The sequence below is a fragment of the Sesamum indicum genome, linkage group LG6 (genome assembly GCF_026168435.1).
Source record: "Sesamum indicum cultivar Baizhima isolate 11 linkage group LG6, ASM2616843v1, whole genome shotgun sequence".
Classification (NCBI taxonomy): Eukaryota; Viridiplantae; Streptophyta; class Magnoliopsida; order Lamiales; family Pedaliaceae; genus Sesamum; species Sesamum indicum.
The window spans coordinates 21,427,479-21,451,925 of record NC_142662.1 but is presented as its reverse complement, the minus strand read 5'-3'; the positions used below and the strand labels follow the sequence as shown (position 1 = coordinate 21,451,925).

The 24,447-nt window shown below is 33.9% G+C and overlaps 2 non-coding genes across 2 annotated transcripts; both read right to left on the bottom strand.

Moving 5' to 3' along the window:
- Positions 1-17,676: 17,676 nt before the first annotated feature.
- On the bottom strand, positions 17,677-17,748 carry TRNAQ-UUG (transfer RNA glutamine (anticodon UUG)). The gene has a single exon. It is a non-coding gene; the product is annotated as a tRNA-Gln (tRNA).
- A 6,213-nt stretch (positions 17,749-23,961) lies between these two features.
- TRNAQ-UUG (transfer RNA glutamine (anticodon UUG)) lies at positions 23,962-24,033 on the bottom strand. The gene has a single exon. It is a non-coding gene; the product is annotated as a tRNA-Gln (tRNA).
- Between the last annotated feature and the right edge of the window lie 414 nt (positions 24,034-24,447).

Sequence of the window (24,447 nt, the reverse complement as noted above, 5' to 3'; positions counted from 1 at the left end):
TCGTCAAGATGCCCGTGGAGGAACGGGTTGCTAACGTCGAGCTACAAAAGAGGCCAAGAGAAAGCAAAGGCAACAACAATGAAAATATGCACTGTGATGGTCTTGGTTACTTGAGAAAAACTATCGAAGTAATCAACACCTTCAATTTAGTCGTATCCTTTTTCAACAAGGCGCGCCTTGTATCTATCAACGGATCCGTCAGGCTTCAACTTAACTTTGTAAACCCAACGACAGCCGATGGCCTTTTTTCCGTTGCGACAGAGGAGTAAGATCCCATGTGTGATTTTTGTACAAAGCATCAAGTTCTTCTTTCATGGCTAGCCTCTAGCATTTATGTTTATTGGCCTCCAAAAATAACTGTGGCTCCTGTGAAGCATCAACCAGTGACAAAAACGACATATATGCAGGGCTAAAAACAAGTGAGTTACATAGATGGGAAGTAGAAGAGGAGTGATTGCAGATATAGTCCTGAAGCCAACTAGGAGGTGTAATGGTTCGCTGAGATCTACGCAATGTAGAAGATGAAGGAATGCAAGGGGGATCTAGAGAGAGTGGTCGAGTAGGAGGAGCATTGGCAAAAGTTGGAAGTGATGAATCAGGTGTAGGGACAGGAAGATAGGATGGACATTCTAGTTAGTTACCAGAGAAGGAAAAACAATGTTCATAAAATTCAACATCACGGGAAACTGACACTGTTTTAGTGTCGAGGTGATACACTTTATACCCTTTATGTAGTTGGTTGTAGCCAAGGAACAAACATTTTGATGCTCGTGGAGCTAATTTGTCTTTGTGTTGAGAGGTGTCGGTCGTAAAGCACAAGCAACCGAAGGTCTTAATATGAGTGAGTATAGGAGGCTTACAGTAGAGGACTTCATAAGGGGATTTCCATTCTAAGATGGAAAAAGGAAGATGATTGATAAGGTAGGATGCAGTGAGGACGCATTCTCCCTAGAATTTCTTTGAAAGAGAAGCTTGGTGTAGGAGCGATCGAGCGACATTGAGTAAGTGTCTATGTTTGCGCTCGGCTACACCATTTTGTTGAGGTGTATAGGTGCAAGAACGTTGATGAAGTATGCCTAAAGAAGAAAAAAGTGTTTGACAACCAGCGTTAACGAATTCGGATCCATTATCAGACCTAACAGTGTTAACAGAGACATTGTATTGGTTCGGGATAGAGGCAAAAAAGGAAGCAAGTGTAGATGTGACCTGTGTTTTGTTTTGTAGAAGAAAAGTCCACATGGCCCCACTGTAATCATCCACAAATTCCCCAAAATTGTGGATCCATTATTGATTTTACATGTTGAAGTACAGGAAAGGATGGGTGGCCAAGATGTTTATGCCACATCCAAGAAATGCTGGAATTAGATGTTATGTTACAGAAAGAAGAGGAAACAAGACCCACGGCAAGGATCTCATTAGTCTTCAGGTCCTGTAACCAACACTTTAGAGGATGAGAAACGTACAGAAATGGAGTTTGAATTACAGAGAGAAAGTTGTATTTAAAGGTTGGAATGTATAGAACATTAGTAATGATGAGGTTGTTATGGAAGGGAATGTCTCCAGAGATAGTAACAGACACTGTAGAACCATCTGGTAGATGCACAAGAGAGGTAGGAAAAATGCAGTGTTTTCGTTTTAAAAGGGAGGAATCTGCACACATGTGGTTAGTGGCGCCGGTATCAACTATCCAAGACCCAAAATCATCAGCATGTGTATCAATAAGGATGCTATTACTTGCAAAGTCATCTCCCATTCAAAGTTTACTTGTAAGGGGTCTGAAGCTGCTGCATTTGGAATTTGCCCCTTCATTATTTCCAGCAACTCTGAAACTTTTCTCAAAGCTTCGCCCAAGTCCCTTGTATACACTCTAGCTTTCTTATCTTCAACAACAGCCACATTGAAGCCTCTTGGTGGCGCTTCTTCGCTTTGTTTTTGCTCCTTGAGGGTCTTGTTCCAATCCGGGAATTCATGAAGTTTAAAACATGTATCCTTCATGTGTCCTTGTATACCATAAATTGTAGTACTCATACACCCTTTCTTCACCATCTGAAGTTCAATTATAATATTTCGTCACAAAGCTTTCCTACATAAGTCGAACATAGCTTCATCCATTGTTTTGAACCTTTTGTTCTTACACTTCCGGTACGGGTATCTAATCTTCTCATAATACATATGAACACGCTGATACTTGACCCATTTTACGAAAGTCTGAACTCAATTCTTAAACTCGTGCCTAATGCCAACATTTCCCCACAGGTTATTTTCATACATTGACATCCTTAATTGTCTTAACATGATGACCGTTACCTATATATCTACATTTCAAACTATAAATTAATTATTTACCACTAATAATAACTAACCATTAAATATAAAAATTAAAATTAATAATTAAACTATACCAAACAAAAAAAATTCCAATTGTTATCTAGTCAATCACGGTCCACCTACCCCAAACTCAATTTAGAGATCAACAATACGTGACGATGGTAATATTTAAAATATACTTGAAACTAGAGAGAGACACAGTATGTGTGTGGTTTAATAATTCAAGAGAGTGCATACAAAAGAAAAAAAAAAAGTAATATATATATACACAAATTTGTGATGGATTTTGCACCACAATTTCTGATAGAAACAAGAAAACCAACTGTTGAGAAATAGCCGTTATGACATTTGAGATGATTTTATGAACATTTTACAGTAGCCCTTGTGGAAATAGCTGTTATATTTGCGATTGTTTATTGGCTTTGCAACAGAAAAAGAAACAAGTTGCAAAACTTTCAACATTTTGCAACGAACATTAAATGATTTTGGGACGGCAGTAAAAATTGCTCCAAATGTCGTCCCAATTGCACTATCTTCATCACAACATCTATCACAAATTTACAATAGTAGTCTTCCTTTTCAAATTGTCGCCGGAATTAATGGATGGAAAATGTTTGGGATGATTTTCCCGACTGCATATGACGAGCTTACCTTGAGATGGACCTTTTGTCGATAAGTTGGTCCCTTTTGTTTAATATCCAGGATGACACCATCCATTATAAAGCTGTTGCAATATCCACCACAAATTGGGATGGATTTTTCTTATTGCAATGTTCTCGTTGCAATAAAATGATTGTTTTGTAGTAATACTTTAAGTATGCTTATGACCTTAATATTCCTCTTCTTACGGCCTAATTGACTTAAGCACCGAAAGGCTATAATCAGGATCTTTTGAATATTGTTTTCATATATTCCTTCATTGTCGAGCATGCAATGGATTTCTAGGTTACCTGATTACAATTTGAGCCTATGACAAATAAATTTGACCTTAATTACATTTTCTAAATTTCAACACATAACTCTCACCAATAAGGGGGTCATGTTGCCCCCACTTTCTTTAATAATAGCTTATCAGAAAGTCAATTACGACTATTCAAATCAATATATATTTACATATATGTGAATCAGTTCCAAAATTTGCTAATTAAAGGATAGACTAAGCAGCCCAAATGGAGTGCCTAGGTTCCCCCAAAAAGGCCTTTGCCTAAATTTCTCATGAGATCCCTGGAAAGAAGGCCCAGTACAATTGAATGTGAATAGAGACACGTAGTTACGCCTTAAGAAGTAATGGGGAATGAAACATTACTACTAACTTTCCTAGAAAAAAAGGGAAGGGGATAAAGACAAAATTTAAATTTTGTTAATACATGGCAACATCAGAGTGAAGATATGGATTCTCCCTACCCAAATTCTAACGGGCGAAAGCCCAAAAAGTCGAGGATCCCTCTTAGACCTAGGTGGATATATCCTAAGCGATATCAGTCTTATCATTTCTTATCCACCGTTGCTTATAAATAGCAAGCTCTCACTAGTTTTTTTTGGTAACTTAAATCACTCTCGACACACTTTAACTACACTCTACTTATTTCATTATTTTATTTCATTCTTTTGCTATAGAAAATAAATTGATATTAATAGTTCTGGTAATAAGCTTTTACAGCCGCCAGCGCATGAGTGGTAGTGTAGCAATACAATTATGATCTTGTACTACCAATTTAGCTAAGTGGTATGCAACCACATTTCCCTCTCTACGCATAAACATGAGTGAGTAACAAAAGATGAAAGCCAACTAAGATTGTGCTTCAGCAATAATAGATTGGAGTCATCCATGAAGCAACCTTGGAGCATTTGAATGATCTAACTGTCTCCTTCAAGAACCACCTTCGCCCACCCATGTCTGATGCCATTTTTGTTGGTACCTGTGCTACACATGCTCAGTGTCTTCCACTGCTCTTGGTCCTCTCATGAATTGACATGATTAATCAAAGAATCCTTCCCTCATGGTCCGATGCCACAACACCAATTCTTATTCCTTTGAGTTGGTCCACCACTGAGCCGTCAAAGTTCAGCTTAATAACTACCAGAGGTGGTAGGTCCCTTCGTGTTTGTGCTTTTGAAGTCAAGGTAAGATGAACCCGTGCTTGTTTAAAAATATAGAAATTCTTGCAGGTTTGAATGCAAAGGCTCAATAGGTCCTCAAATGTTCTCTCCAGAATTAAACACTTCTCCAAATTGTCCAACAGACCGTAACAAACTCTCAAACTCTGCTATGTCGAGACTCTTGAAACCCCTCTTATCCAACTTTCACAGGAGTCCTGCCATCTATTGACCACATCCCATGGGAGTTCTGCAAGCTCCCTAAAACATCCTTGCATGGGGCATGTCAACAAGATATGTTCAACATTCTCTTCATCAGCATCACACAGATGGCACATACATGGAATAGGAAACTTTCTTCGAACCAAGTTTCTTGGTGTAGGTAATGAGTTCTTGCTAGCTTTTCACAAAAAATTTCACACTTGACCCGACACTTTGCATTTCCAAATGAATTCCTAGTGGTTAGTTGGAGTGATCAAGCTACTACTTCTTGAATCTCTTCTCATCAAATCTCTAGGCAAATGATATGCCGATCGGACACTAATTGCACCACTTTTCGATTCATTACACACTAATTAGTCATTTATTACATTTCTTAACAATATTTAAAGCATGAAATCTGCGTGGTAGCAATCAAATCTTGTGTAGTAGCAATGGTACGCCATGTATAAGAAGAATTCAACCTTGTTTTTGCCGCAAAGAAATAAGTGTTCGAAAATATATGGCGTTTATCACCCTATTCATGAGGCATTCAAGTTGAGTAGCAACCCTCCATGCTTGTTTTGCAAGCGAAGCATGCTGAAACTTCAAAAATCTCGAATACCCAATCCACCTTCATGAACTCTTCCGGTTAACATGTCCAGTGGTAACTAATGTATCTTCCTATGATCACCATTGTTTCACAAAAAACCAGAGAATATGGAAGTGAATTCAGAAACTTCTCTGTCAACTGAAAGCATGACATGTTATATGTAGGCACTGCTTGCATGACTGCTTTAATAAGGATAGTACGGTCGACTTGCGATAGGCATCTCTCTTTCCATCCAAGCGTCTTCTTCCGAATTTCCTCCCAAATATGCTCAAAAGAGCACTCTTTGTTCATCCAAGGATAAGTAGTATGTCCACAAGTTCCAATTGGAGATTTTGAGGAGTATTCGGGATAAAGGCCAAAGAGGATTTCTCCATATTAATGCACTGACCTGAAAAAAAATTATAGTCATTCAACATAGTTTTGATTGTAAGAAAAGCCCTTACATTAGTCTCACAAAAAATTAATGTATTGTCGGCAAAACATAAGTCACTAATACAATGTGCTGACCGAGCTACCTTAACCCCTTTAAGGTTACCATTAGATCAATAAACTAGTAAAAACTCTGCACAAAACAAGAATAAATAGGGTGGTAAAGGGGCTCTGTAACAGAAACCACTTTTTGGGATGACTACACCAAATTGCTCACCATTTAACAGAAAGGAGAAAGAATAGGAAGAGATGCAGGAATAAATATGAGAGACAAATCAAATCCGAGACTTACAAGCACGCTTTTCAGGAAAGTCCATTCAACTCGGTCATAAGCTTTACTCATGCAGAGTTTAAGCGCTGGAAAGCAATCCCTTACCCCATTTTTTGTTCTTCAAAAAGCGGTTTAATTCAAAAGCAACGAAACATTGTCTGTAATGAGTGTGCCGAAAACAAAAGCAGACTGATGAGATTCAACAATGGTAGAGTTCAAAAACAATTTCAATATTTTAGCCAGGCATTTAGAAGCAAGTTTATACACAACGTAACACGAACTAATAGGTCGAAAGTGGGCCATAGTTTTCGGTTATCACATTTTGGGATCAAGACAATGTGCTTAAAATTCAAGCGGGGTAAGAGGACACCATCGTCAAGAAATTCAAGGACACACGCTATGATAAATTTACCTATAATAGGCCAAAAACATTGATAGAATAGGGCTAGCATCCCGTCACGTCCTGAAAATTTCATTCTTTTTTTATTTATAATCCATTACTAACTTAAGTGTTGGGAGTTAACATCCTTTTCGCAGGTTCCAGTAATGAAACTTTCAAAGACCTAATAATTTATACTTAATCCATTGGATTCGAGTTTTTTTTGCTCGCATCAGTATACATGCGAGTGTAGTTGGACCCTCAATGACAAACATCGAGAATTGAATCTCCAACTTTTAATTCATGCATGACACTTAATCCCTGTGTGGACTGAACAACTTTGTTTTGGTAATCACTGAGGGTGTAAGTTCCGTACGATATTCATGTGAAGTCCCACGTGAAATATATTTCTGACATAGATAGTACACAAAAATGTTGTTAGGTTGGAGCACAACTTGATGCTTGCTCCTAAGAATTCATTGCCATATGCAGCTGTTCAACATTTTTAAGACAGGTAATGATGCCCAAATTTTGACATTGTTCTCAAAACATCCCGAGACTTCAAGTTCTGCTGCTCCATTTTTTCCTAGCACAGAGAAATACTTGCTGGATATTAAGAATTTGTTACATAACTCATTAATTGGTTCCCGGATTTTATTTTTCGGGTTAATAGAGTTTTTATCCTCGCAAAAATATTAATAGAACTCTAGTAAAAAAAGAAGAAGAAGGAATTAACGTGATTCCTGAACTTTTGAAAGAAAATTTAACTGCCTCTCGAATCCGGCAGCCGGATTTGAGAGTTTTTTAAAAGTGGTTTAATATAATTTACTCATTTACAATGTCACAGGAGGTTGCTTGCATTTTTTCCTTTTGAAAAGTTAAGGGGATCACATTATCATTTTCTTTTTTGTTTTTTATTTAAGGGGAGATTTTTCCTATCTATTGGTTTTTTTACGGGGCTTAACGTTTTAATGTTTTTCAAATCAAGTATGAATTAATCACACCGAGCATCTGTCACAATCGCATTATCAAAACATTGGTCATTTCCGACGTTGTAAATTAATATTATTTACTATATTCAAATAAAATCAATATAAAAATATAAGTTTTAGTGATGATTAATCAGTATTTGTCATGATTTTAGCTATGATCCAAACAACTATAGATTCTTACTTTGGCTAATGCTGGCTTTTCTTGTAAAACCAACAGCTAGTAGCCATTGCCTAACCATCGTTAATTAATGATATTCGCCACAATTTTTTACTTTGGCCGTGATAATTAACCTTAACAAAATATCATAATAGCGTTGTCATTTTTAAAAGTAAAAATCGATTTGAATTCGGAAAATGTAATTGGATGACTTAATTTAGACAAGCTTTTATTTTATTTTTTAAGTATTGAGATAATAAAAATCCATTAATTAATTAATTCAAGTCTGTAGATTGACCTCTAGGTTACATAAAAACGTCATTACGAGCTAATAAAGTATATATGAAAACCTAAACCTTGTCCAAAAAGCGTGCTGACTGCTTGTGAACCAAAAACAAGTCGAAGAACCCCTTCTTAAAAGCATAAAGAGCTTATAAAAAGCTTCACTTTGAATTAATCACAAGCAACATCTCTCTCAAATTTCGTGTGCCCTTTATTACTCCAAAGTAATTCATGTTCACCTACACCCAATTTTCTTTTTCTTATTTTTTTTAAGAGGTCCATAAAATAGGTTTTTTTTTTTTTTTTACTTTTGATTACGAAATTCTTATTTTTTGTCCTATAATTAGCTTTTTAAAAGTACTATTTTTAGTCCCATGATACGTTTTTGTTATATATTTTAATGAAAAATTCCATTTGCTCAGCACGTGACAGTTAGAGCCTTTATATCTTTGGCCCCATATGGTACCAAGATTCTCATTTTTGGTCCCAAGCACTTTATGGCCATATAGCCTTTTTCGTTAAACATCTAATGGAAAGGTATCATGGGATCGAAACTGCTAGTTTTTTAAAATTACGGGACTAAAAATGAGAATCCCGTCATTAATGGGATCAAAAGAAAAAAAATCATAAGTTACGGGGCGAAAAACACAATTTTTCAAAAAGAAAACACCAAATTGACATTTTTACCGATTCTAGATATTCTCTCTCTCCATCTTTTTATCATTTTAAGTTTTCCATAAAGATAAAGCATATAAGACTACATCTCTACATATAATTGAACTTAAATAAGCATGCAAAATAAAACAATCGTCTGACCCTCTTATAAAAGTAGTAATGGAAAAATATTTCTCTCAGTGAATAACAATTTATCCTCATATAACATTGAAAATGAGTACATTACCCTCCTACAAAAAATATATAGCAATTTATTCCCCTTTACCTTTTAAAATAAAGCAATTTACCTCCTTATACAGGAAGGTAAATTGCTTCATTTTAAAAAACATAGGGAGGTAAATTGTTGTGTCTTAAAAAATACAGGGAGGTAAATCGCTATTTATGTTTACATAAAGGGATAATTTGCTCATTTGCGATATCACAAGGGGTTTGCTTTCATTTTTTCTAATATTTCTGAAATAATAAGACAACCGTCTAAACTTTTTTTTTTTTCTAAGAAAAAGGGAAAACAACCCCTTAATCATTATTTCTTTAAATTTCTAGTAGTGTTTTTCACAAGATTCATAATCCTAAAATTTTAAACAATAAAAGTTAGTCTAATTATCATTAGGAGGAAGCTTCCCTGCACTTATATAGGCATCCTTAGCTTTTAATTTTGTTGTCAATGAAACTTGTACTAAATAATAATACCATCTAACACAATAATGATTAATCAAGGTATTGCACGAGCTAAGATTCTTGTTTTAAGCTTACATCTTAGTATATTTATATATATATATATGTATATATTATATACAACCAATTCATTATTATTAGCTAACATGCAAAGCTCTGTCCTAACAGTTCAGACAACGCCCAAGGTTGGTTACATACACATTTTTAATTATTGCTTCATATTTTAATTATATATTTCTATTTTGGAATATTTCTTTCATTACTTAACCGTACCTCCTCTATCACCAATTTGCGCGTACGTACTTTGTCATATTATTACACAATTCTACTTTGTCTAAAACGCTTATGTTTTTTATACGTACATTTCACATACTACACACTTTATTGCGTGAAAGAAAAAAGATAAATATATATTGAGGTGGGTAGTTCCATAAAAGTCGTGCGTAGATCTTACCTCCAGCTATTTCTCGATCTACAGATAAATTCTGGATTTATCTTATTTATTTAGGATTTTTATGAGTTAAATTCAGTATTGTCAAAACCCTAATATATGTGGATCATTCGTGATAATTCGATTAGTTTGAGGTATACAGTTCACATATGGATTCGTACAATCTGTATATAACATATTTTTTTGCTACTCTAACGTAAGATCTTATACATTTTTATTTCGAGAATCTATCTAACTTAAGTATAAGAAGGTTATTATCAGAACCTTCGTGGTTTGATTCTAACATTGATCTATTTTCTAGGTCTTCAATTATCATAGAGATTCACGTCGTTCATCACTCGTGAAGGGTAGCATTAATCCCCTATAAATTTAGTAAAAAAGACATTAATCCGATAAAATTGTAACAGTAAATACGTTTCATATTGTGGTCGGATTTTGTTTCATCTTTACAAGAATTAGAACTGATTCCTCAATTTCTCCCCAAAAATTCGAACCCATGAGCTATCTTTCATGTTGCAGTAGTATAGTTGACCGTAGCATTCTCATGCAATGACTAATTGCACAACCACAATTCCCATTAATTCTGAGATCACATATATATATGTTTAAGGGATAATTACACTTCCCTCTTGAGGTTTGGTTTAATTATATATGTATCCTTTATGATTTAAAAAATTACGTCTAACATCCTGAGGTTTGCTTTCGTCTAACAAATAAGTTCATTCTTTAGTCAGAGTTCACTAAATTTGTTGATATTAACAGAAAAATTGAATAAAAATTGATATTTACTCTCGATTGACTTATTATTGATTTATTATATGTCTTTTTTTCGAACTAAACTACCCTTATAATGATAAAATATACCTCCTCACATACATTAATGCGTGAAGACATATGAAGATAATTTCATCATAAAAAGATTTATTCGACCTGTAATAAGTCAATCGGGGGTAAATATAGATTTTCTTTTTTAATTTTTTAGTTAGAATCAGCAAATCTGTGAATTTTGTCTAACGGAGGGACTTATTTGTTAGATTGAAACAAACTTTAGAAATATTAGATGTAATTTCTCAAATAATAAGAAATTTACGTATAATTATACTAAAGCTGAGTAGGGTTAATTGTGCACAACCTTGGACCACATATGTTGTCATTATTGCTTAGAACGTGGGGTGTTACAGCTTTGGTGCTTGACGACAGATTCAAGGTGTTGTTTCTCTGATATATATATATATATATATATATATTAATTTATATGAGTTATGTGTACGACCAATTATTAAATTGTAGACTTAGTAAAAATCTTACATTGTTCGTCCGTATATATATCAGTACGTCCGTCCTTTGACGCGTAGATTTATGTATCGGTAAACTAACTAATTGAACTAACTTATGTAGCCATAATTTATTAGAATTTTCGAGCAACTCAGATTTAGTCAACTTTTCGAAGACAACGCAAATAAATGATCATTAGGAATGCCAATAAATGGCGTTATATCTAATTTGAGAAAAATGCAATTAAATTTCTGTGATATTGTAATTATCTCTCTATTAATAAAAATAGTAATTTATCTTATTGTATTTTTCAAAATGAAGCAATTTATCTCTTTGTTTAAAAAATAGAGAGGTACTATTATTTTTTTATAGCGGAATAATTTGCTCATTTATAATATCACAGGGAGGTAAATTACATTAAATTCTATCTAATTTGAGTAGCTATTTGTCGATATAAAAAATAGGATAATGCGTGTTCGAATTTAGTAAGTCTGGTTAGGTTTAATTCAGATAAGGAAAGATCTGAATGTGTTTAAGGGTGCATTTTTATTGATGGATTTAGATTTGGGGGAAGAATTTGGACTCCAGTAGAAAAAAAATATATAAATCATTAATATTAAATAAAATATAATTCAAAATAACTATTGAAAGATTTGAAATCTTTTAAATTTATAATTATCTAAATAAATTAAAAACCTCGAAGCGTGGCTATGTAAGGTAAGAAATCGTAACAACCACATCAGAAAGGCTCCCAGTTATAATATTTTAATACTTAAGTTAGTAAGCTTGAGAAAGGAGAGGTATGAAGGTCGTAAGAGAATATATATATATATATATATAATATATAAGGTATATAAATATTATGAATCGTACAATTTTACGTGAATAATTGATTACAAGAGTGCTTATCATGAGGTTATATACTCGGGGTTGAAGTCAGTCGAGGCCAGGGCGTTAACCTACTTTGTAATTTATGGAAGAGTTGAGAACATTTGAATTTGAAGGTAGATCGATATGACAAAGGTGATGGATTTAATTGAGGCTTCGTTTGGATGGATGGATACATTTGAGTTTGAAAAAAAACTCAAATGACTATGTATTAAAATAATTTAAGATTCATCACATTATTATTAAAAATAACTCAAAATGAGGATTAAAAGTTTGCAAATTTATTGAAACATAGAATTATCCAAACAAGTATCCTAAATTTATTATTATATAACTCCAAATACATCGAAACGAACACAATATGAGTAAATATTATGAATTCTAGGTAGTATCCTTTTCATGGTGTCAACCAGAATGAGACATTAATGATAAGACAAATTTCGTTGAGATCATATCGTTCATAGTTCTACTAATACATCTAACATAGAAACAAAAATTCAGCAGTATCAAAATGAAAATCGAATAATTTTGATTTGATCATTATATTTTCTTTTTATAAAAATTTATTGATGCAGCTATGATTTTTAGTTTCATTCATGAAATCATATATATATATATATATAAGGTATAATATATACTAAAATATTATTTCTTTTTCTTTTTGAAAAGAAACTGGAGTTTTATTTCTATATATTCATATATTTAAATTTTAGATATACATTTTTACGTCTCGTAATTATTTCTGTACCAAGTGTTTTTTTTGTTTTACTTATAAAAGACAAATTAAATAAAAATTATAATTATGTTTTACAGTATTTAATTTATTAGTTATTTTGTATTGTGTTTTAAAAAATATTGGTTAACCAAAGTACAAAAAAACCTGTACTTACCGAAAAAATTGATTAATTAGGTACGTTATTAATAATTACATTTTGCGATTTGAACTATGATCATTTTTACGATTGGGCATTTAAACTTTTTTTTTTGGGGTCAATTTACCATCTCAAATTTTTGAAATTTTGCACTTTGTCATTTATAACTATTTCTCAATCAATTTTTTGTCGAAAAAGCATCACATATAATGCTCATGTGATATTTAAAGGTTATTTGATGTGATATTTTTTACATCTAAATAACATGTGATGTTTTTTCAAACAGAAAAATCTACAAGAAAAAAGGATCGTATATGGCAAAGTGTAAATTTTGCAGAGTTGAGATAATAAATTGACGCAAAAAATAACTTTCGATGATAAAATTAAAAAAGAGTATAAATCAAATAACAAAATGTAATTTACCGTTTCTATTAATGATAACATACCAAAATGTTTACAAACTTTCGATTCAGCTGTGGAAATATAGAGGAGAGGACGTTTCTTGAAGGACAAAGAAGTCTTGATTTCTTGCATGCGCTCCCTCTGCCCTTCCCATAGAGGTGGACTTTGCAAGTTGATGGGGGATTATTATAATTATTATTAAAGAAATTACATAATTATTCCTAAAAAAGAGGGAATTATCACAGCCCCATGAGAGATCCGTGCCCTCCTAATTTGTGTCGGGCTGTCCAGCGACCCGACTCAGAGGACCCGCTTCTTAGAACCATTAATTCACCTGACAATACATATGGCAAGATTATGACACCATGGCACAAGCAAGTAGACTCTTCTCAAACCTTATAAATACACTATTTATGCTTCATTATGGCAAGACATTTTTTATACAGAAACTTGCATTAAACCCTACTAACTTAAGCATTGAAGAGTCTTAGTTGGGAACCTCCTAGCAAGCCTAATGACCTGTTCTTTTCTCAAGTCCCAAACATTACTGCAAGGAGCCTTGAGGTGACTAACGACCTCAACTCAGATCAGTTGGCATGTTTATGGAAAATTGAGAAAAGAATACTTAGATTCAAAATGGAAGAAACCTCCAGAGTAAAATGCACCCCGATGGAGGAGATAGCACCACAAGAGCAAGGGGAACAGCCCGTGAGACAGGAAGAGCAAATGGTGCACTTAACCCATGATGAATTACAACACATGATTGATGCAACTAGAAGAAATGCTATAGTGGAATTCGAAAGAAGAACGGTTATCCTTGAAGAAACCGATGCCCTTGTTGGTAATGCAGCTCCTGCCTTTGCTACCCAATACTCATCAATCGTTTCCTCAAACTACCATAAAATAACATCATGTTCCCAAGTAGCATGCCCATCAGATTCATTCGTCCAATGAACCAAGTAATCTGTTCGTCTAATTTTCCAACTATTGCCTATCATTCTATGATAAAGAATTTTCAGCACCTTCTTTTCAAATTCATTCCTAACTATTGGGGAGGGGGGTATGTCGAGTTTGAAGTCTTGTCCTGTCCACAAATCTTCATAGAACTTCTTCAGAAAGCTAACATGAAAAATTGGATGAATCTTGAACTTAATAGGCAACTTTAGATTATAAGCCAACGAACCTGCCTTACTCAACTCCTCAAAGGAGCCATTGTATTTTAGAATCAATTCACGATGCGCAAACTTGGTACTAATCTAGTTCCAAATATGAAGGGTAAGCTTAAGCAAAACTTGATCCCCAAAATTGAATTATACGTGTAGTCTTCCCATATCAGTATACCTTTTTATCCTACATTGTGCCTTTGCTAAACTGTTCTTTGCCTCATCCAAGTTGCTGCTTAGACCTCGTAAACCAGAAGACAGTAGGGCACTTGCCACCCATCTTCTAAACTACGACCTCATGGAGCATCATAGGTTGTTGCCCATAAGCCAGTTCAAAAGGGCTCACACCCATAATAGACGACTTATGAATATTGTAACAGAACTGGGTAACATCCAACAATGCATCAGTCAGCACAAACACTATCCACTTTTGGCATACAGCAGCCCGTTATCAAATCAATATTTTCGAACTTGGTCAGCTTAAACTTATTTGATCATCTTCTGATAACCTGCATCCTTTTGGGAACTCTCACGAATCTGATCAAGGAAATCAAACTCAACCACCATTAAGGCAGCTACATATTCCTCAACCATCTTTCGGCTCAAAGAATCGGACACATCATTGTGTTTGCCTTACCACTGCACCCATTCAAATTCGAACTCCCCCAACAACTCCGGCCAATGAGCTTGTTTTGGGGATAACTTTCGTTGCATTTTGAAATACATGTTGGAAACATTGTCAGTCGCTATAGTATATTTGGTGCGCAACAAGTAATGCCTCCACGCATCCAAGAAATGCACCACAGCCGTCAGTTCCTTCTCTTGTGTCCTATACTGCAACTCAGCATTCTTTAACTTATGGGTTTCAAATGCAATAGGGTGTTCGTCCTGCACCAATACACACCCCAAGTGCTCGATCAGAAGCTTCTACCTCACCTCGAACGGCCTATCAAACTAAGGAAGTTTTAACACCGGTTCGAACAAGATGGCCTGCTTCAGCAACCTAAACGCATCATCGCAGTCAACAGTCCACTCCCACTGCTGGTCCATCTTCAGCAAATCTATCAAGGGGTTAACAATATTTTAGTATCCCTTGATGAATTGCCTGTAATAATTTGCCAGTCCCAAGAACAAATGCAACTTTGTTATCATGGTCTATTGGCCAGTCCATCATAGGCTGCACCTTTCTTGCTTTCCATCCAAATCCTTCCTTGGCTAATCATGTACCCAAGGAAAATAATTTGTCCGCGACAGAACTTGCATTTCTCTTTTTTAGCATACAACTCTTATTCCCTCAACTTCTAAAATACAACTCTCAAATGCCACAATGATCGTTGAAAAATTCAGAATAAATCATAATATCATCAAGATACATGACAAGAAAGTGATTTAAGAAGTTATAAAAAGCATCATTCATCAAGTTATGGACGAGTTTGTCAAACCAAACGACATCAGTAGGAATTCATAAAGACCATACCTCGTTACACACGTGGTTTTCGATTTATCTCCAACAGTCAGATGAACTTGCTAGTAGCCCAACCTTAAGTCAATGTTCATGTAGGCCCTCATTAGTTTGTCAAACCAATCTAGTGAGTTAGTAATAGGGTACTTATTTTTTATGGTCAACTTACTCAATGCCCTATAATCCACACTCATTCTCATTGACTCATCCTTCTTTTCATAGAGCATAATCGGGGAACCATATGGAGCCTTGGATGGTTGGACCAACCCTTCCTCCAATAAACCATCTAATTGTTTTCCTCAATTTAGCCAACTCTGTTGGGCACATATGGTAAGGGGCCTGTGCCGAAGACCATGCACTAGGATCCAACTCAATTTCGTGATCAATGGCCTATCGTGGAGGTAATTTCTTAGGCAGTTTGGGAGGGAACACGTCCCCGAACTCCTCCAATACCTTCCTTTGGCACCTCTTGAATCGTATCCAACTTAATTTCAATCAATGCAACAAAGTAGGTCTTCTCACCATGCCTTAAACCGTTCTTCGGCTGCATGGCCGATAGCAAGCCATCTTTCATTTCTGTTGGCTTAAATGAATCCTGCAAATATATACCCTATACAAAAGAAAGGCAATCAACATCGGCAATAAACAGCCTAAGTAAGGTATTACCTTTGCTTTAACTAATTGTAGGAAATCCATCTCAGGTATCACGTCAAAGTCGTCCAGGGGGACAACAATCAAGCTACACTTCTCGTGCCAGTGCTAACCTTCAATTCCACACTAATAATACCCTGAATTGACTTTGCCTCAAACTTCACAACATTGATATGGCTGGATGTCGTGTGAGACACAATCCTAATTTCTGAATCTCACGATTAGCAACAAAGTCGAGAGTGGTAGCTATATCAATCATCGCCATAACCTCTTTTCCGTTCACCAGCACCAAATGTACATCAAGTTTCTCTATTTTGGGGGTTTCTCTTGCATTGCACTCAGCAACTTCAAAAGGTTGACCTGAGAGGATCTACCTTCATCACCATCATCCAACTCAGCCACAAGAGAGTTTAGCTTTCCACACGTGGGACAGTCTTGCATGTGGTGGTTACCATTACAAAGAAAACAACCTTTCTTTATACTATCGACAATAGGTTGGGCGGTATCCTTATTGCCCATCCTTGTCAACTCCTTATTTTTCTTATTCTTGGACTTTCCATCCCTACCCGCTTTGCCAGCCTTTCCTTTGTCCTTTCCAGACTCGTTATTCATCTTGTTTGGATTAGCCTAGCTAGTGATTTTGTAGTCCACTAGACGGTCTGCAACAACAATTGCAGAAAGCAAGTCATTGATGCTCTAATGCTCTAATTCCGTCTGAGCCTAAGCTTTCAATCCCGCAGGACATTGAACAATTTGCCCTCCTCAAACATATCTCGCACATCAAGCATCAACGAACTAAATTTTTCACATTGTCCCTCATAGTACCCGAATGTTCAAGATTCGAGAGGACTCCCTTTGGAAGCCAAGATGTAGTGCAAGGTAGGAAATGATATTTTAATTCCTTCAAGAATTCTCATGTCTCGACTTGTTATGGTTCGCACTGGCATCGCCAGAGAGACATGTATGCCACTAGAGTTTTGCATACAGTCAAGTACATACTAGTGATCAAAATGTTCTCAGCATCTGGCACGCGAGGAACCTGGAAATATGTTTCCATATCGCATACAATTATATGTTTCAGAATTTTGGTCTTTATTTGTTCTGTATTAATACATAGTCTGAATGCCCCTGTATATCAATATGAACTAGGGATTCTTAACTAGAGGTAATTGTTATTAGACTTGAACACCATAAATTAAGTCCTTTCCAAATGAATTTGAACATATTTTGACCCAATTAATTAATCCAAAATAAAAAGAAGATTTTTTTTAACGTAGTTTAGATCGATTCATGTCAAAAGTTTATAAAGGCCAAACTTAATATTGACTTTTGTTGGCTCCAAGTCATAACAAATAATCATAGGTTATTAATTAGTAATTTATTTCAATATTTCTTTAAAAAATTAAAATTTTCATAAGGTCCCACCAGGAGTCGAACCCAGGTTGTTGGATTCAAAGTCCAAAGTGCTAACCACTACACCATGGAATCTTGATGAAAAACTTGTACAAAGTTTAGTCTCAACAAATATCTCCATATCACAATTTATCCAAACAAAAAATGGCAAGTATCTATAAAGTCTAAACATTAAGTATTTTTTCTATTATAAAATGATCTACCGGCAATTAGCCAATATGAACTTTTATGAACTTTCATCATGTTTTTCATACTCCAACTAATACGTGCATCACTTACTTATATAGGCTATTAAGTGATATTGTACTAATAACTTCATCAACACTATTACATTTATGCTTATCTAAATCTAGAAGCATCATTAAAATATCAAAGGACCAATAGAGGATTTTATGACTTTTAAAAAGTAACTTACAAAAAAGATGTCGACACTCTTATGCTCAAGTTTGTGGATGTTTAAGCAAGAATTAGAAAACAAATGTACTAGAATTACTTGAAAATTAAAAGGCTAAGTGAAAGAATGAAGAAAAAAACGAGGGGAGTGCTAAAAAAACAAAACAAATTAAAAAAATACAAAAACAAGAGAATGGATAGGCTATTTAGCTAATTGAATGACTAACTGCCTTGTTCAACCTGGTCTCCTATTCTTAACAGCTGGTTGAGAAATGTAGCGGCGATTAGGCATGGTCTCCACATCCCGTGATTTTAGGCTAATCTAATTTCGTGGAATTCGATTAGTCCAAATATATGGCACATCGACCACATCCCACACAAGCGGGTAATAGAAACTTTCATTTTAACAGGTAAGGTGCCTACTTAGAATAAGCTTGTTACCTGTTTGGGTTAGCTTAGCCCTTGTGTCAATTTGTTTTGGGTTTAGTTACTCTCGTACAAATTGTTTCCAAGTCGGTGTTCCATTAGGGGGACAGTCATGTTGACATGTCACGTGTGCTGGTCAAGTCACACCAATGATCATCCGTGAACCTAGGTTGGCTATGATTCATTAGCAGGGCCCAATTGGGCAAGATGTTGTACCTCGTTCCTTGTGCCTTATGTGTTTCTACCTTCTAAGCTTGTCATAAATGGGTTTGGATTTCTTGACTAATTGTGTTGGATAATTCCTTAGGTTATGAAAAAATTGATACAGTCTCAATTGAATGATCATCATTTGTTAAGAGTACGCCTCCCTCCCTCCCCCCCAAACTTTGTCAAGGCAAAGTACAATTGTTTATTGACTTGTGCGTGGTCTGCTACCTTGTTCTTTTGCAGTTCTCTTTATAATTCTTGCAAGAACCCATGCCTAAAGATCTCGAGTTGGACCTGTTTAAATAAGCAATTTTTTTCTCACATCAAGTGAATTTGTGGGAACACAAAACTAAAATGTGAGGATTAACAATGCATCTAACATCGGAGTTGAGAGGTAGAAAGGAGTCGATCTTCACGCAAGAGCCACCAAAGTCCTCTAGGTGGTCGTAGGGGCCTCATTGACACCCTAATCGCAAGGAGGCGCAGACCGATCTAATCTTGTTGATCCTGCTAATCTCCAATCCCTTATGATCCTCTTGAAGCCCCATCAGTTGTGAAGTTCCTCGCACCCCTTCTAGGGAAGTCAGGGTGGACCGGAGCAAGCCCGCCAAATACAGTAAAATGAATTTATGTGATGACACCAACAAATAGACACTCGCCATGCAATCAAAATAAATTTAAGAAGTAACACATAATCATACCAATGATCATATATCAATTTACAACATAATACTTGGAGTTATCGTCTATTCTCTTAGGGTCTTACTTACTCTCATTAGAGTGCATAACTCAATGGTCTTTTTTGGCTATCATCATCTGAATCACAATATTTTTTTCTTTTCTTTATCCGATAACACATAACACACAATTCGTATGACATCTTATCATCAATCATATCACACAGCACACAACTCGTATATTATCTCATCAGCAATTATATCATACGTCACACTCCTCGAATGATATGTTACATCACCAATAGTATCACACAACAGACAACTCGTATGATATCACATCATCTTCATTGATCAATAACAACATACAACTTGTCATTAATTGTATTATTATAAGTTAAGATGAAAAGTGGGTCAAGTCGGCCCAGAACCAACACGAACCAGGTTGAGGCCCGGAATAGGCCCAAAAGTACTTGTTTTATTTTGTTTTTATGATATTGAGGTCTAATTATAGATAATTACTAAATTTATAATTATCTTATGAAATAAATAAATAATAAATTAAATCACATAAAAATTTATATAAAAAAATAATAGTTAAGAATATACAATAAACTTAAATAATAATTTGACCATTAAGTTTACAATAGTAAACTTAGATGATAATAAATTCGAAAAGGACTTAAAATAAATTTAAAAAAAAAAGAGTATTATTGAGTTAAAGTACTAAAAATTTAAAAGTAGAATAATAAATATAAAAAATTTTAGAGTTTCAAAAGTATAAAAAAAAACTATTAGAATAGTCAACATAGAAGAATAAAATAAAAATTATATTCCAAGCATTATTAAAAGAAAAAGGGCATGACAGGCTCGACCTAGGTGGTCCTTAGTCACTGGGTTGGGCTGGGCTAGTCCCAAGCATTGATTCCTAGGACCACCTTATTTTTTTATTGGTTCAATCCCATCTTGAGTTGGGTTAACCCAACCCAGCTCGTTTGTGCATCTTGAATTATAAGCCATTGGGATATGCCCCCAGCTAAGTAAGTCATCTCTTTATCTCAATTCACAATATTTTCATCAATAATATCATCATCCATTTCCATTCAATGATCAATTTCCTACCAGAAACTTCATCAATCAATTTTATTCAACAATCAAATATAGCACAACACAATCATTAATCTTTCTTACACCCTGACCACATATAAACTCATAACTACAACTTTAAAGAATAACAAGGTAATTTAGACAATAACCAATAAGTCACTATTAAATGTACAACACAAAGTACATATATATATATATAAAGTCAATTAACTATACTTACCTCCAATAAACGATTTTACATTAGTAAAAAGAGCTGAACCATCCTTTACTTGAGCTCCGCATCCTATAATATGTTATAATACGTATAATCAATATATCAATAATATTGTAATTATTAAATTATATTGTTTTCGTCCTTTTTGTAGGATTGAAGTTCAACAAGTTTTGAAGTGGGCTAATCTACTTTCCAAGAACAAATTTCTTTTAGTTTTTCATTTCATATTGTAAATATTGAATTATGAATTAATAGTATTATCTTTAATTCTTTATGATAGGCAATTTTGTAATATATACTTCTTCAATTAGTATTAATCTTTTTCGATCAATTAGTTTTTCATAGTATCATTAATTAAACAAAGATTAATCACATTAAAGTTCAAATAGAGGTTATGGCCACTACATTCAATTTTAATTATGTCATTATAAATGAGCAAATACTCGCATTTTTATTGTCATCGATCACTATATGATCATAATTAAAAATATATATATTTTACTTAATATTTATCATGACAACCTAAAAGTTTTAACAGTGACTATTTATATTCGTTATTAGAAAAATATTGAATTTAGTGATAAGTATTATATGTGACAAAAAATATCTAGTTCTTGTGATAAAGATTGTATGTGACTAAAAGATATGGGCTACAGTGACAAAATTTGCATGTGGCTAAAACATTGGATTATACATACAGTGATAACTATTATTGGGATTAAAGATGGTTATTTTTGTACTGCTAATTTATCAATCAACTCATAAGGATTTATTCAAACTCCTTGTATTTTTATAACTACCGTTCCCTATAGCATTCCTTAATTAAATTATTGTGAAAATCTCATATTCCTTTTTAATAAGCATAATATTTTTAAAATATAATTTTTTTAATATTTCTATTAATTTCTGTCAATTCCTCACTATTATAGTAATTTATTAAACACCAGTACATATAATTAAGTACTTGGTTAACAAAACTGGTTAAATTGAATAAATCAACTATAGCAATAAATAAATCTAAGAAATTAAGTAATTAATTGACCAACTATAACATACATAAAGCAAATGGGATTTTTAATCAATCACTAATTCATATATTCAAACTCATAAAATTGTTCGATTAAATATTAAATAGGATATATAAATTCATTTAATAAATGCACTAATCAAATAATATTATTATATAAATTAATAATAATTAAAATTAAAAAATTTCTCACTTATTCCTTGACCCGTAAGAGTGTGTGTGTGTGTATGTTAGAGTTTGTGTGTTTGTGTGCTTAATAATAAAATTGGTGCTAGCCACGTGAGCCGCATCCATCACTATCATCTCTTTTTTTTAATGTTTTTTTGAAATACTAATTACGTTTCTTAATTTTTTTTATTAATATAATTTGCTCTGAAATATTATAAGAAGCTCCAATTTATTCATTTCAAGTTTTAATATGATCAAAATTTGAATATATTATTTATTTATAATTTTACTAAATTTTTTTAATAATTACCAATTAATCCTACAATTGTATATAAAAATTTGTAGATGTTACACCAAAGAGCACTTGTCCCCTTTGGGAATGCGTCTCTCCTCCATTGCTACACAGGTAGGGTCAAGTGTCGAGTGTTTGTTAGTGCAATCAACTGACCACTGCTTCTATTAGGGCATTCAAGGACTTTCACTCCTTGTTCCTCCGCTAGTTTGCCAATAGCAAGCAACACTAGAAGATGGCCATGAGCTTATTCTCGGTGTAGCAAAAGGATTCAGCGTCTTTGATGGGATATCTCCGAGGCTTCAATACCATTGCCTGGAGGTTCCCTCAGTCGCTCAGAGGTATTACCCAGTGCTTTCTATCAAGGGCTGTAAGATGGGAATTTCTTCAAGTCCCTTGTCAAGTAGCCTATAGAGAATTTCGACAATCACCTAAATAGAGTAGAAAAGCATCAATACGCTTCTATCTCAAACTACGTGAAGCAACGGATAGATTCTATTTACTATCTTCATTTGTGGTCCCAATATGGTAACCATTGAGACGTAAATCGTTAAAGCAAAGTAAATTTCTTTTAGACTCAGATGAATATAAACTTTCCATTATATGAAGTTAGTGCTACTAGGTAGCACTATATTAACTCTTCTGCAGCCTTTGATCGGATTTGCTAGACTGAGATGGTGGTAACATTTCATAAATGTTAAATTGAGAAAATATTTCCCATCCATTATGATAATATATATGTATCATTACACTATCTACAAAGCATTGGTCTCCGCTAGTTTTATTATGTTGGTAAAGCTATAAGAAAAATCCATGATCTGACACTAAATAAAATTATTAAAACTCATATACATATAAGCACATCAATCATAAAAAGATAAATATTAATTTATTCACTTATTTACTTAATAATATTTTAATATTATTCATTATTATTATTTGGATCCTTCAACAAATTAACAATGGTGAGACAGTTCAAATGCTTAGGCTCAATTATGTCTTCCATATTAGTCTAAATATCATGATTTTTAGCTTCACGAGTTTAGATAAGATTTATCTTTATCTTTTTTTCTTTAGGTTAATAAAATGTTATTTTATTAAAACTTATCCTTATTGTGTTCAGTACCAACATGGTTTCGATTATTAGTGATGTTTGCGCCAATGGAATGGCTTTGAACTGGTGGGACATGATTGCTAATTTTTCATCAAGAGTTCGTTATTTTATTCTTCCATTAGAAGAGAATGCTTTCTCCAACATATCAACATCAGTGATTGTTTGATAATACAATTTCACCTGTGAAGTGATTTTGAAGAGTGCAGAATTATAATCAACCACAGATTTCACAACCTTAAATGTATCCATCCGTAACATGCTCTATGACGAATTACAGACTTTTGGTGCATGTATCTCTTCATTTGATTAATCCAAAGGATAAGAGGATCCTTTACATTGAATACTCTATTTTTAATTCTTCATGAATGTGATGTTGTTGGCAGATATTGCTTTTATATGATGTTGTTGAAATGACTGAGTTCTTTATATGTCACAAGATTCATAGCTTCCAAGTAAATCCCGGCATTAATGATTAACCTAACCAATCAAAAATAAAAGAAGATTTTTAAAAATTTTTTTGGATCGATCTGTCTCAACAGTTCATAAAGGCCACTTAGGCCAGACTTAATATTGACTTTTATTGGCATCAATTCATAAACAATTATGTTAGGTTATTAATTAGTAATTTATAGCAAAAATAAATTTTAGAATATTAAAATTTTGAAAAGGTCCCACCGGGAGTCGAACCCAGGTTGCTGGATTCAAAGTCCAGAGTGCTAACCTCTACACCATGGAACCTTCATGAAATAAGCAAAAAATATTTAATATCAACAGTTATTCCCACGTCTTAGTTTGCCAAAAAAAAATCTCATGTATCTTTTTTAGTCAGTACTTGAACTATTTTTCCTGTTATACAATGATCTAATAGGAAGTAGCAATTGTATACCCCGGGATCCATATTTATATACTTTAGGACTTAAGTGTATTGAATTATTTCGTTCAAACCTTGCGAAGAAAAAACCCAATGAAAAAATTGCAAGTGAAGGAAAAAGAGTATAATATGCATTCATCCCTCAAAAGTATAATATCATTATGTGATGTTCCTTTTGACAATGTATTCTGATGTTATGTATAATTTTGTTAAACATTGTTGTACATAAGGCCCTAGTGAGTAGTGAGTAAATCTTACATAAATTCCCTTTTTATGGAGCT